Source organism: Scleropages formosus, chromosome 11, assembly GCF_900964775.1.
Source record: "Scleropages formosus chromosome 11, fSclFor1.1, whole genome shotgun sequence".
NCBI classification, from domain to species: domain Eukaryota; kingdom Metazoa; phylum Chordata; class Actinopteri; order Osteoglossiformes; family Osteoglossidae; genus Scleropages; species Scleropages formosus.
In genome coordinates, this window is record NC_041816.1 from 3,167,063 (window position 1) to 3,179,517 (window position 12,455).

The following is a 12,455-nucleotide window of genomic DNA, read 5'->3' on the forward strand; positions in this document are numbered from 1 at the left end:
CCCACCGCACCACCGTGCCCCCCCATATGTAACACATAATGTTTAATTCATCGAGGGGGTGTGGCGGAGTAGTGGGTTTGACCGGGTCCTGCTCTCCGGTGGGTCTGGGGTTCGAGTCCCGCTTGGGGTGCCCTGCAACGGACTGGCGTCCCGTCCCGGGTGTGTCCCCTCCCCCTCCGGCCTTACGCCCTGTGTTGCTGGGTAGGCTCCGGTTCCCCCATGACCCCGTATGGGACAAGCGGTTCTGAAAATGTGCGTGTGTGTGTGTGTGCATCCCCCAGAATACAACCCCATTCCCCAGAAAACATGGCATACAGCTGCAGGTCCCTTAAAGGATCCCAGAGAGTGGCCGGGATTTGGAGATGTCGCGATAGATCCCGCAACCCCTGTCGTGTCGACGGGGCCTTGATTTGCAGGCGTGAGGTGACGAGGTTAGATCCCGAAGGCTGAAACACTTGCAGATGGTGGGGACACGGCGTCGCGGCAGGACGTAGCATCGCTCAGAGACGACGACTTCCCTTCACGTTGTCGGCCGTGATCGACGAAAGGTCGTTTTTAAAGGCCCCGGGGAAGGTGGCGCTTTGGGTTATCGAAGTGCTGGGATTAAATTTAACAATCAATAAAAATAAAGTGCTCAGTAGCTGCCGACCGCCACTGCTGCTGGACCGCGTTCGGCAAGCGGCAGAAGTTCGGTGCAAAGTGTCCCGCGCGGAAGATTTCTGCTCAGAATTTCAACCAAAAGACCCGCTCAAGATCTCAACGGTCCTGCTGGAGCAAACGGATGAGAGATTCCTCGTGTCCGGCAGCGTTTCGCTCTCGGCGCACGAGGCCAGTATAAATAAATGACCGTTCCTCCGTAGACGCTCGATTTGTTTATTTCGATGCTTTTCTCCGAAGCGACGTCGTGGGGGAGGGGGTTGAACATGGCTCTAACCGCTACGCCACCTACTGCTCCGTGCGAGTAAGCGTCCGTGTAAGTGCGAGTGTTCGAAAGCAGCTCGGGAGACTGCGGTCGTTCGTTTAGAAACGAGTAAATCTGGGTGAATTTGGACACCGGCTTCGCGATGACAGCCGAGTTTCCGAGACGCGTGTCGCTCGCAGAGTCCGCGCACAAAGGAGTCGTCTTTTTTTTTCGGATCCTGAAGCCACCTTGCGGACGAAAGGGAAACTCAAAACGGGAAGCGTTTCTCTTTACGCTGATCCTGAGCTTCGTGCTTTTACGCCATCGGATGTGAGGTTTAGGAGAAGGTGGCCGGCGGCCCGGCGCCTGGGGACAGGAGCCGGTTTCCAGCGGAAGTGTCCCACTGCACATATAGGCCATCTTCTAAAACTGAAAAGAGCTTTAATCGGGCTATTTCCCCCTGCAGTTATTATTTTTGTCTGGGTACCTGCTGGTGTCGGGTCCGCGTGATGAGTGAAAACACTGTCATTGTACGCTACTGTTGCTGGGAGACACGTGATCAGGCCGGGCCAACGCTGCAGTGCCGAGAACGGCCACTAGATGGCGGAAAGATGACTGGAAATGAAAGAACCAGCGCTACTGTGGGAAGGTGCGCTGGAGAAAAGGTTCTACACGTGACGATGACCTGGATGAAACCCTCAGCTGAACCGAGTTGGTGAAAATACCCGTGCAACACGGTTCAGTTGACGTCACCATTGGAAATATGAAACACGAAGAACCTCCTCATCTGGACCAGGCGGCCTCCAACCCCCGGATGCTCGTACCCTTCCACGCGCTCTTTGTCCCCGGCACATTCTCTGGGATCGTTTCCTGTGTTTAAAGGCCTAGTTTGTCTATATTTATCGCGCTCCGCTCCGCGGAGATGCCCTCTCCCCCGGTGCTCCCACTCGGACCCGTTCCGCCGTGTGCGAGATCTCCCCTCCGCCCTCCGTCATTCGTCGCCATGTGAATCGTCTGGGCAGCGGGAAGCAGGGTGGTGCGTGAACATTAACACAGCGCTCCCAGAGACCGAGCGAGACAGCGGACCATGCCCCTCCCGCCACCACCGCCACCACCACCACTCCACACCAAAAATGATTCAATCCCAAAATTAATAAACAGGACTTCATGGTGATCAGGCAGTGCTGCTCAACTCTGTTATGCTCCCAACATAAGAAAAAAAAAAATCTATCGAAAAAGAGGGCAGCGGGCGCCTGACAGCGATCGGAAGTGCGGCCCTGCGGCCAAATTCGAACCCCTGCTCCGCCTTAGTCCCCCTTTATTAAGGGACTTACCTGGAATTTAAACAGTAAAAATTAATGCATAAAATGTACAAATGGGTAAATCATTTTAAATCGCTTAACATTGTAAGTAGCTTTTGAAGAAAGTGTCAGCTAAATAAGTAGTAGTAATGATGATAATAATAATAAAAGGCCAGTATGTAAACATTTGTTGCTGCTTTTTATTTCCGTCGCATCTCCGCTGTCATCCACTTGTTTCCACGTTCTCCTCAAAGGCTGCAGCCCCCAGCCCTCGCCGGTCACGGGGGGTGACGACCCCCTTGCCTTTCATCCCACCTGTCAGCCGCCGCGCCTCTGGACCTGCCGTTGCCATGGCGACACAGCCTCCATTTCTTATCGCTCAGGAGCGACGCATCTGCTCTCGGCCCTGTTGTCACGCTGCTTTTTTATCTTAAAAGCGACAAAACAAACACAGACAATACAGTGAGATACGATGAGCTCCCCTTTTTTTTTGCGCACCACGAAAAGCGTGATTAACCAAACGAAGGAATAACTGCTCTGAATATTTCTTGTTGTTAATATGATGAGTGAGCCCATTTTTAATACACAGCTGGCCTGGCGAAGGTGGAAACTTTGAGGTATAGATGTCACGCTACCAGTCTTCAATAAGCTGTTAAGATGCAGCGTGTTGTAAGGTTTAAAGTGCGATCGGTTATAATTGATGCACTATGTGCTCATCCGGATCTATATTTTGCAGCCGCCACAGTCGGGTTGCTTTCAGGCCAGCTGCCAGAATGCTGTCCGGCGTAAAATTGCAGTAACAAGTAATCACGTTATTAACGTTCGTTAGTAAACACAGTGCATCTGGAGGGGAAAAGAAAACGACTGCTGCGAGATTTCAGGCAGGAAAAAATTCATACGTCAAATAAAATCTGCTTTCAGCACCGACTCTTCGGTGATTTGTTATAAGGGGGTGAATCCATAACTGCGCTTGTCGGATTATCGGAACGGTTCTTGGTGCATGGGACAGGTGGACTCTCGCACCTTCGGGATGCCGGAGGGGACGAATCTCCTTCGCGTGCTGGAAATGAGGCCGCGGTAATTACCGCGGTACTGCGACTGTAGCCTGCAGCATGACCGTGGAGAGCAGAGCTGTATCGGGAGCTGTAGTGCGTGACTGTGTGCAGTGGGAAAAAGGGACAGCAGGTGGCGCAGCGGTTAGCGTCCTCACCTTGCCGTTGGAAAGACCTGGGTTTGAATCCCTCCCCAATCCGTAGCACCCTTGAGCAAGGTACCTACCCTGAGCTAATAGAGTAAAAGTAACCCAGCTGTGTCGATCGCTAATTGAGAGCTGAAGGGGGACCTGTCGTTTGCAGCTTTGCACAAGCACAGGATATGAGTCGTGATCTATTCTCATCCTGATCTCATCACCCTGCGAAACGTGTGGAATTATTTTTGTGGCTTCTTTGTGTCACCCAGACGCGTGAACAGCGCCGCCGACGATCTCCCGCAGTTGGACGTCTGCCGTCACGTGTCCCCGGAGACCTCCTCTCTTTCGGGCCTCTCCCCTCACCTGCCACCGTCCCACCGCCGTCCGTGGGCTTTCCGGCAGTTCCGTGACAGCGCCCCTTTCGGTGCCACTCACCCGTGCTGAGCTGCTGTCGGCCCGCGGATGGTCGATCTGCCACGCTCAGCCCCGCGCCCCACCGCGAAGCGGCCCGTCATGCGAGTGATGCCAAAGGGTGCCTTATTTCTGTGTGTTTCATCACACGCTTCCCCAAGCTGCACGCCTCTCCCTGACATATTGAGTCCATCAGATTGTGAGATGTGTAACATCTGCCTGGACAAACCCATTCCCTGCCTGTTCCACAGACGTGCTTGCGCACGCCATCATTTCGCCACTCCGTTTTGAGCTTTCACAATCGATGGCCAAAGCAGGTTGCAGCGCATAGCCGGAGAGCACAGGAACCACCAACGGTGATTCCTTTCACGAGGAATGCAGAACACACACACACACACACACACACACACACACACACACATTTTCTGAACCGCTGGTCCCATACGGAGTCGCAGGGAGCCGGAGCCTAACCCGGCAACTCAGGGCGTAAGGCTGGAGGGGGAGGGGACACACCCAGGACGGGACGCCAGTTCGTCGCAAGGCACCCTCAGCAGGACTCGAACCCCAGACCCACTAGAGAGCAGGACCCGGTCCAACCCACTGCGCCACCGCACCCCCTCGGAATGCGGAACATTCCGGACTATCTTCGGAGAGAGATGCGGTGAATTGATTTAATTCCTTTACCTGACACCTTCCACCAAAGCAACTCTGACTGAGAGGTTTTTACACTGATCTGCTGACAATGGGGAGCATGGCGGCGCAGCGGGTTTGACCCGGTCCTGCTCTCCGGTGGGCCTGGGGTTCAAGTCCCGCTTGGGGTGCCTTGTGATGGACTGGCGTCCCATCCTGGGTGTGTCTCCTCCAGCCCTCTGCCCTGTGTTGCCGGGTTAGACTCCGGTTCACCGTGACCCTGCTTGGGACAAGTGGTTTGAGACTCTGTGTGTGTGTGTGTGTGTGTGTGTGTATACGTACTGACAATGTTTCATTCATTTATAGACCTTGGTTATTTTTACCCTCTGAATTCAGGGTTAGTACCGCAATCAAGGGTACTACAGCAGGAGTGGGTGTTCGAACCCGGGTCCCTCTGTTGCAAGGCAACACCTCCAACTAGTACACAACCCACAGCTCTGGAAGAATGATTGAAATGCGAGGTAGGAAACACAGCCAGTCCCCTGACGCTTCCACGTTGTCGACTCACGAGAGGATATACAGTGCTGCTTGAAAGTATTTGAACCTTATAATGAAGGTCATGATTCTAGCATAAAATATTAAAATAAAATTCTACTTTATTTTTTTAAATCTAAATCTTAAACATAGAAAATGAATAAATTGCTGTGATTTACACACCTGATTTTACTTACCTGCTTGGTTTAACCGATGCAACTCTGGCTTCACTTGTTTCTAGAAACTTCCGTGTTTCTACTAGACACATTTTCCTCGAAAGCAACAAATGGAATTGATCATTGCACACCTATTGAGGAAGACTCCTCCTATTAAATAACCATTTCATGGTAAAACTAAGGGACAAAAGAGCTTTACATACTTTGGAGCAATATAGATGTACAAAAATCACTGTTGTCAGAGAAAGCGAGATGGACTCTGATAGCAGCAGAAGTTCTGTATGCAGAATCTATCCCAGCCAGGCTCTGCCATGAATTCCATGAGTTACGTCTGAGAACGAAGCGCCGAGGTCTTTTCTGAAGCCGGGTCGAGTTCAGGGCGTGATCCGGAAGGTCGCCGTTCGCAAGCCAGGGTTCGAGTCCGGGGGAGGGGGTAGTCGTGGTCCGAAGAGCGAGGGTCGAGATTCGAAGAGTCGTGGTTTTGATGCGAAGATCGAGATCCGAGGGGTCGCGGTCGCGGTCCGAAGAGCGACGGTCGAGATCCAAAGGTCAAATGACATTGGGCGAGGAGCAAGGTAAAGCGCCAGGGTAAGGCGAAGTTTTTCGATGAGATTCCGCAGCTTACCGCAGGTAGGTCTCCTCTTCTTAACCACTGCTGTAACTTGGTACAGGGTCTTAAGATGTGCTTGGGATTAGCAGATCACCTTCACCTGTGGTAGTGAACGTGTGTGTGTGCGTGTGCGTATGTGTTTATGTCTTCACCTGTGTCCGTTCAGGTATTACAGCCCTCTGTGACACTCTAGTTGTACATAGCGGTGTCGGTTCAGTTATACCTAGGTTGCCAAGTAACATTTTTGTCCATCTACTGGAGAAAGAAATCACCTGGGACCCGGGGCGGTCCTGTTTCTCACCTGTCAGATCAAACTAAGTGGGAAGGAAAGGTCATCTGAACACAAACACAAAAGCAGATGAGACTTCTTGGTCCCTGAGGCCAACTCGCGTCACGTCCTACCGCACCCCAACGGTCCATGTCATCTCTGCCGGTGACGGCGACTCATTCCTCCTGGTCACCAGAGCTTCCACGACCCTCTCTGTACCCTCTTCCGCACTCCATTCTCCAGCCACCTGTCATTTTTGGCCACTTTGGATCATCAGCCTGCACAGATCTTCACTTTGCTCACTTGACATTCTATAAAAGCACAGAGTTGCAGAGCAGTCATTGGCATCAGTGCCCGCAGAGGACTCTCCTTTCATACATCGAACCCGGTTCTTCTGCTTCATTTCTGGTTCATTTTTCCCCGATTGCCTTAACCCTTTAGTGACCGCAGCCATTACTGACATAACAAGAACCTTCATTTTTATGTTTTTTTTTTAAAGTAGAACAAGAAATGAGAGTAAGGAAGCTAAATTATGGGGAGGGTACATTCCTACAGCTATTTGTAGTTAGGTTTGTGAAAATCACTTTTTAAAGGCTCAAGTTCTTGAACAGTATCTTGTTTTTAGTCCTATAAAGTGAACATGTACTTCCCTGTACGTCAGTACCAGACTGGTGTGTTATCAGACAGGTAAGAGTCCTATCTATCTATCTATCTGACACCTTTGTCAACCATATCTTAGAATTTCATTAACAGACAAAAAAGTGAATACGGTCACAAGATGACAATGAGATGCTGACAGTCCAGGGTGAATTCTGTGCTGCGGCTCTAACACCAAGTCGGTCTAGGACTGGACTCGATGCAGCATTTAACTGGAGAACAGATGAAGGCATGAAGGCATGTCAAGACAATGAGCCAAGGGTTAAGAACATGGTGAAGTACTATCGGAAAGCTTGTGAGTAAGTGATGAGATGCATGGACAATGTCAATGTAATATAGTTTGATACTTTAGCAATTACTTAGAAGGCAATAAACAATACGTAGAAAGAACTGACAGATGGCCCTAACCCCAACCTTCCTAACTCTAACCCTCAATCCCTAACCTTTACTCTAACCATAATCCTAACTCTCTAACCTTTACACTAACCTTTACTCCATCTATAACCCTAACTCCCTAACTTTTACCCTAACCCTTACCCTAACCCTTACCCTAACCCTTACCCTAACCCCCTAACCTTTACCCTAACCCTAACACTCACTCCCAACTCCCTAACCTTTATCCTAACCCTTTCCCTAACCCTTACACTAACCGCACAGCCCTAGGTCTATGAAAAGCATTGTCCTTCGCTTGCTATGCCAAGACACAGCAGATATTGTTCTCATCCATTTCTGGGCACCAGTTTCATCATTCAAATATCTCCTACCCCCGTTATTGCGTTTTTCATAAAAGTAGAATATTTCCACAGTCGCGGTTGGACTGGCACTGCAGGGATGGATTCAGGAACTAGAACTGACTTCCTCTGGGTCACTTCCTCCCAATCCATGCCATGAGCTCGTCTTAATTCCCCAATCCACTTTTTCAGTTCCATTTCCGCTTCGCCAACCAACTGTTAGGAGACAAACCATTAGGAGACGGACCTTTGGGAATCGTTTGCTCAAGCAAAAGCGCGGCCTGGTTTTCATGCCACCGGGAGTAGCTCCAGGATGCGCCTCTGGAGAACGTCACAGCCCGGGCCAACAATACATCACGGCCCGGTGGCATCATGCCACCGCTGACCCCACTCGTGCTGCCCCCAATTGCATACATTCTCCCATGGATGAAAACGCCAGCCTCCATGCAGATAATAATTACAGTCTATTACTAGATAGAGCAGCTCCCAAATTAACTGAGCATCAGTGGAGGTTCTGAATGCTGCAATTATCTGCAAGGACAATAATGCGTAAGCGGGACAGGCCCGTCCCTTTGTATGGGAAACAGAGACGTCTGCGTGAAGAGAGGAGAATTACCCGGCTGACACTGCCATACCAGCTGACTGCAACTGTGGAGAGGATAAAATCTGAGCAAAATGAGATTTTTTTGTCCCCAGAGGATTTTCTAATGAGGAACCCCCTGCTGAGTGGCAGTTCACACCACTGGAAATCCCACAGATGGACAGAGCCAAGCACCCCAAGAGGCACATGTGGTACAGGGGTGCAGTTTGACCTGGGTCCCCTTCTCTTACCCCTTTCTGTGTCCAAATGACTCAGACAGCAACAGCAGTATAATAAAAGTGCTGCATGTGACCAATATCTAACACCAGACCTGCTACGTAGAGCGCATGTGGGAAAATATTACCGCTACAAATCCCATTCCATCTCCAGATTTTCCACGTAAATAAAGAAGAATGTTCTGAATAATATCGTTATTGTTCTCTATGAATAAACGTGTCAGCACTGTTCATACCTGCATTAGCATGTTAACGCAATATTTAAGGCTGGTTCGAGCGCGAAATCAAATTGATGGCTCAATGAGCGCTGAAGTTTACATTTGTCTCCTCGGCCACATTCTTCCTTTTCTCCATAAACATAAATATATTTCCAGGAAATCTTTAAGGAGCGGGGTTTTCGTTTTTCTGCCACATCCGCTGTGGTAAGAACCTTAGCCATGTTGCTCACTTGGAAGACTCAGGAAATAATAAAGACTCCCCTGGAGTTACATATCATGTACTCGCTTTGTATACCGCTGTCATGTGAGTGAGTGGAAAAGTAAGAGCTGGAAATATTTTTACCAGCATGTGGAAAGTATTTCTGGTTACGCTATTTGAATAGTTATCTTCTGAAACCACACCAGATGTCACAGAAACCAAACTGTGGACAAATGTACTGACAACGTCAGTTTAACCCGTTGTAGGAGTTGCAGCAAATTTACTTCTAAGGCACATTCACTAGGGCTATGAGTTTAATTTTTAAAGAAAATATTAAATAAAAACTCATTTAAGGTATACATTTGGATGTGGGTGGGGTGGTGCAGTGGGTTTGGATGGTGCCAGCTGTGTGGCGGGTCTGGGGTTTGAATCCCGCTTGGGGCGCCTTGCGGCGGACTGGCGTCCCTTCCTGGGTGTGTCCCCTCCCCTTCCAGCCATATGCCCTGTGTTGCCGGGTTAGGCTCCGGCTTGCTGCGACCCTGCTTGGGATAGGCAGTTTCAGACATTTGATCTATACAGTTTTAATATATCATATTATAAGGAGAGCATGACCGGCAAAAATGATTGCAAATGCTACCCAAATGAAATCAAATCAGATGAAAATAGGATGCAAATTATGACACCAAATTGCCGCCACGGGCGGGTGACACCGGTGTTCCGAGGAACGGCTGCAAAATAAAGGGACCAAACCCTGTTCTCCTTCAACCTGCTCTCCATTGTCACGTGTTTTAATAAAAAAAAGCAAGAAGCGCATGACCTTGAATGTCAGCAATGCACTTCCTGCACCGATTGTCAAGCGTGGAATGAAATACACTTTCCGTCGGTTCCGCATGGGAAATGCTCTGAAACGGCTAAATTGGAATCCCTTCCGTTTTTATATGATGCCCTCCAGGGTGAACACATACTGCTCTGTTTGAGTATTAGTTTATCTGATACATCTGATCTTACAGGTCGCTGCTGGTGAAATTTCCAGGTCCACATGCGTTTATTTCTGTCCCAGTCTGGGTCTGCGCTTGAGATTTGTGCTACGGGTTCTGTCTCTGTGCCGACCAGTGCCTTCAGAACAACAAGATCAACATCACACGACCCTTTTAACGTTTTTATTTTAACCTGTAACCCTAACCCCTAACCCTAAATGCATAAAACTACACCGATGACTCAGTTATGTAGAGAAAACTCAGAAACCAAGCTGATGTCATTCCTTCTTAGTCCAAAAGACATGTTTTTATGATCCTCTATGTTTGTAAATAAAATCTGTACAGAATGACCAGCACACATCAGAACGCAACAGGAGGTGCAGCGGTAAGAGCTGTCACCTTGCAATCTGCAGGACCCAGGCTGAATCCTCACTCCCACTGTAATACCTCGAGCAAGGTACCTACCCTGATTTACTACAGTAAAAATTACCTGTCTGTATAAAGGGATAAATCAGTGCGAGCAGCTTAATGGACAAACATACTATTCTATGTTGGAGAAAACTGTGAAATAAGTGAATAAATAATAATTTCAGGTTCAGCTTCTGACTCCTGGGTGGATAAATTTAGATGCTGAAAGGATGCATATGTCAGGTGATGGTGGTGCAGTGAAAAATGAAGGAAAGTACCGTGAGATGTGGGAAAAGATGTAGATGTGTCAAAGTCTACTGTGGGAAGAGTATGGGAGATAGCAGGACACGTAGGTTTGTCATCTATGTGAGGAGAACATGGCATCTTCCTGCTTTAAGAAAACACCTTATGGAATGGCTTTTATGAAAAATACACTGGTTAAAAATAGCCAAACTCATCCCTGTGAGGTTTCATTTCGTTCCGCTTTGTGCTCATGAGCAAATTCGCTTCCCATATGTCTTTTGTGTTTGTTTCTTTAATTTCCTTACCACCGAGGCGAACGCGGCGTACGGGCCGTCTGCTCCGCTCCCCGGGCCTTCAGCAGACAGACACCTCCTCCTGCACGAGAGTTTCGGGACGTCGCACCCCTGACACGCAGCTCCTCAGTCCTGCTCGCCACTGAAACCATACCACAAAAAGCCATCGCATGCTGCGGACGTTGGGTAACCTTACACTGTTCCTAATCTGCGACCGAGACAGGCGATCAGCGATGAGGAAGTAAACTGGGGTATCCGGCAGCTTAAGAGCGCAAACCCTCCTTGGACACGTTCAGCTCGAAGGAGAGCAGTGGTAGTAAAAGTCAGGCTGCTCTCACACACCAGTTTTGTAGGTTTCGTCCTTAAGCGGCCATTGGAGAAACAGTGTTTTGGCACTTCGATCGGCCCCGTGAGCCTCTTATCCCAGTCCTTCCGGTGGCCCGTAATAGAAAAGATAAATAAGTATTTGCAGAAATCGTGCCCAAAGACGGTTCATCATTCACAGCCCTGACTCAGCAGCATCTACGTGGTTCAATTAGCTTCATGCTGAAATCAGAGTTTTTCTCTGCTCTCACCTCTACTAAAGCAATGCACTATGAAAATGGAAAGAAACCTGACATATCACACCATGAGGGAAGACGTTCACTTATCTCCATTTATTTTTTAATATTGCCTAGTGACACCCCAGTTACAGTATGCTCGTAATTGCATGGCATAATCATAATGTGCTGGGTTAAGAAAATAGGAATGAAGAAATCATATTTAAGAAAGCTAAACTCGAGATCTCGCAATTTATGCTACCATTCTTCAAACTCCCAGGGCACCAAGGGCGAAAGCACCCACTCCACCCAGCTAGTTCAGCTGCTGTATCAGCGCTAAGCAGGAGGTTTGGAATCATAACAGGGAGATAAATGAGCCTGGTCCCAATGTAAGCAGATGACTCTGACGACTGCCGGAGCAGCACAGAGGGAGGTCAGCCAAAGAGGTCCCATGAAGGGCAAGACCCCCCACCCCCCCCTTCAGTCAACTCGCATATCTCTCTCAGACGCCAGGACCGTTGCGGTCATTTCACTGCTTTAATAAGCCTTTCAAATGATCTGCCGTTAGACGAACGCCACCAGAATGGGTGCTGGCCAATTTCCCCGGAATGAAACTAATTTCTCCTAAACTCCTCATCACAAAACATCTCATATCCGTCACACTCGTAGCTGAGCTATGAAGGAATACCGTATACCCAAGCTGTCAAAAGAATGTTCACTTAAGAGTGCGATGATTTGAAAATTACAGTCTGGAAAGGTAACTGCTGCATTTTGTAAAGTGACACGACTTACTCCATATGTGATGTCTAGTGTATTGTGAATTCCATCATGTTAAGGTGATTTATGAACCAGCCTAGGTTGCGCTTTTCACTTTTGGGGGGGAGGTCTGGGCGAGACATCCCCCCACCTAGGGAAAGTGCACGAGCAATACATCGCCTCTCCTTCCTGGCATAGCGATCGCCGCATAGCCACCGTCTGCAAATGGCCTCTCCTACGTTACTGCATCTGTTGCAACACCTTCTCGTCGGTCCCCCCCGTTTTCACGGAGCTTGCAACGTCACGGCGCGACCGACCGTCCGGCGGTATAACTGGATGGGTAGGCCGGACTCGTTAGCCTCGCTTGACAGCCAGCCTAAGGGAAGGACAACTCTAACTCCAAACCCGGGCAGATGAAGCTCGTTTGCCCCGTCGGGCCATCCGTCTAGGAGGAGGACACTCCGATATGACACCTACGACCCGGGGACCTCGCTGTCACCGTCCCAGCTTCCTCGGCCATGGCAGATGAACCCCAGGTATAAAGGGTGGGGTCAGTACTGCTCACACTGCACTCCATCTAAAAACTCCACTGCGCAAG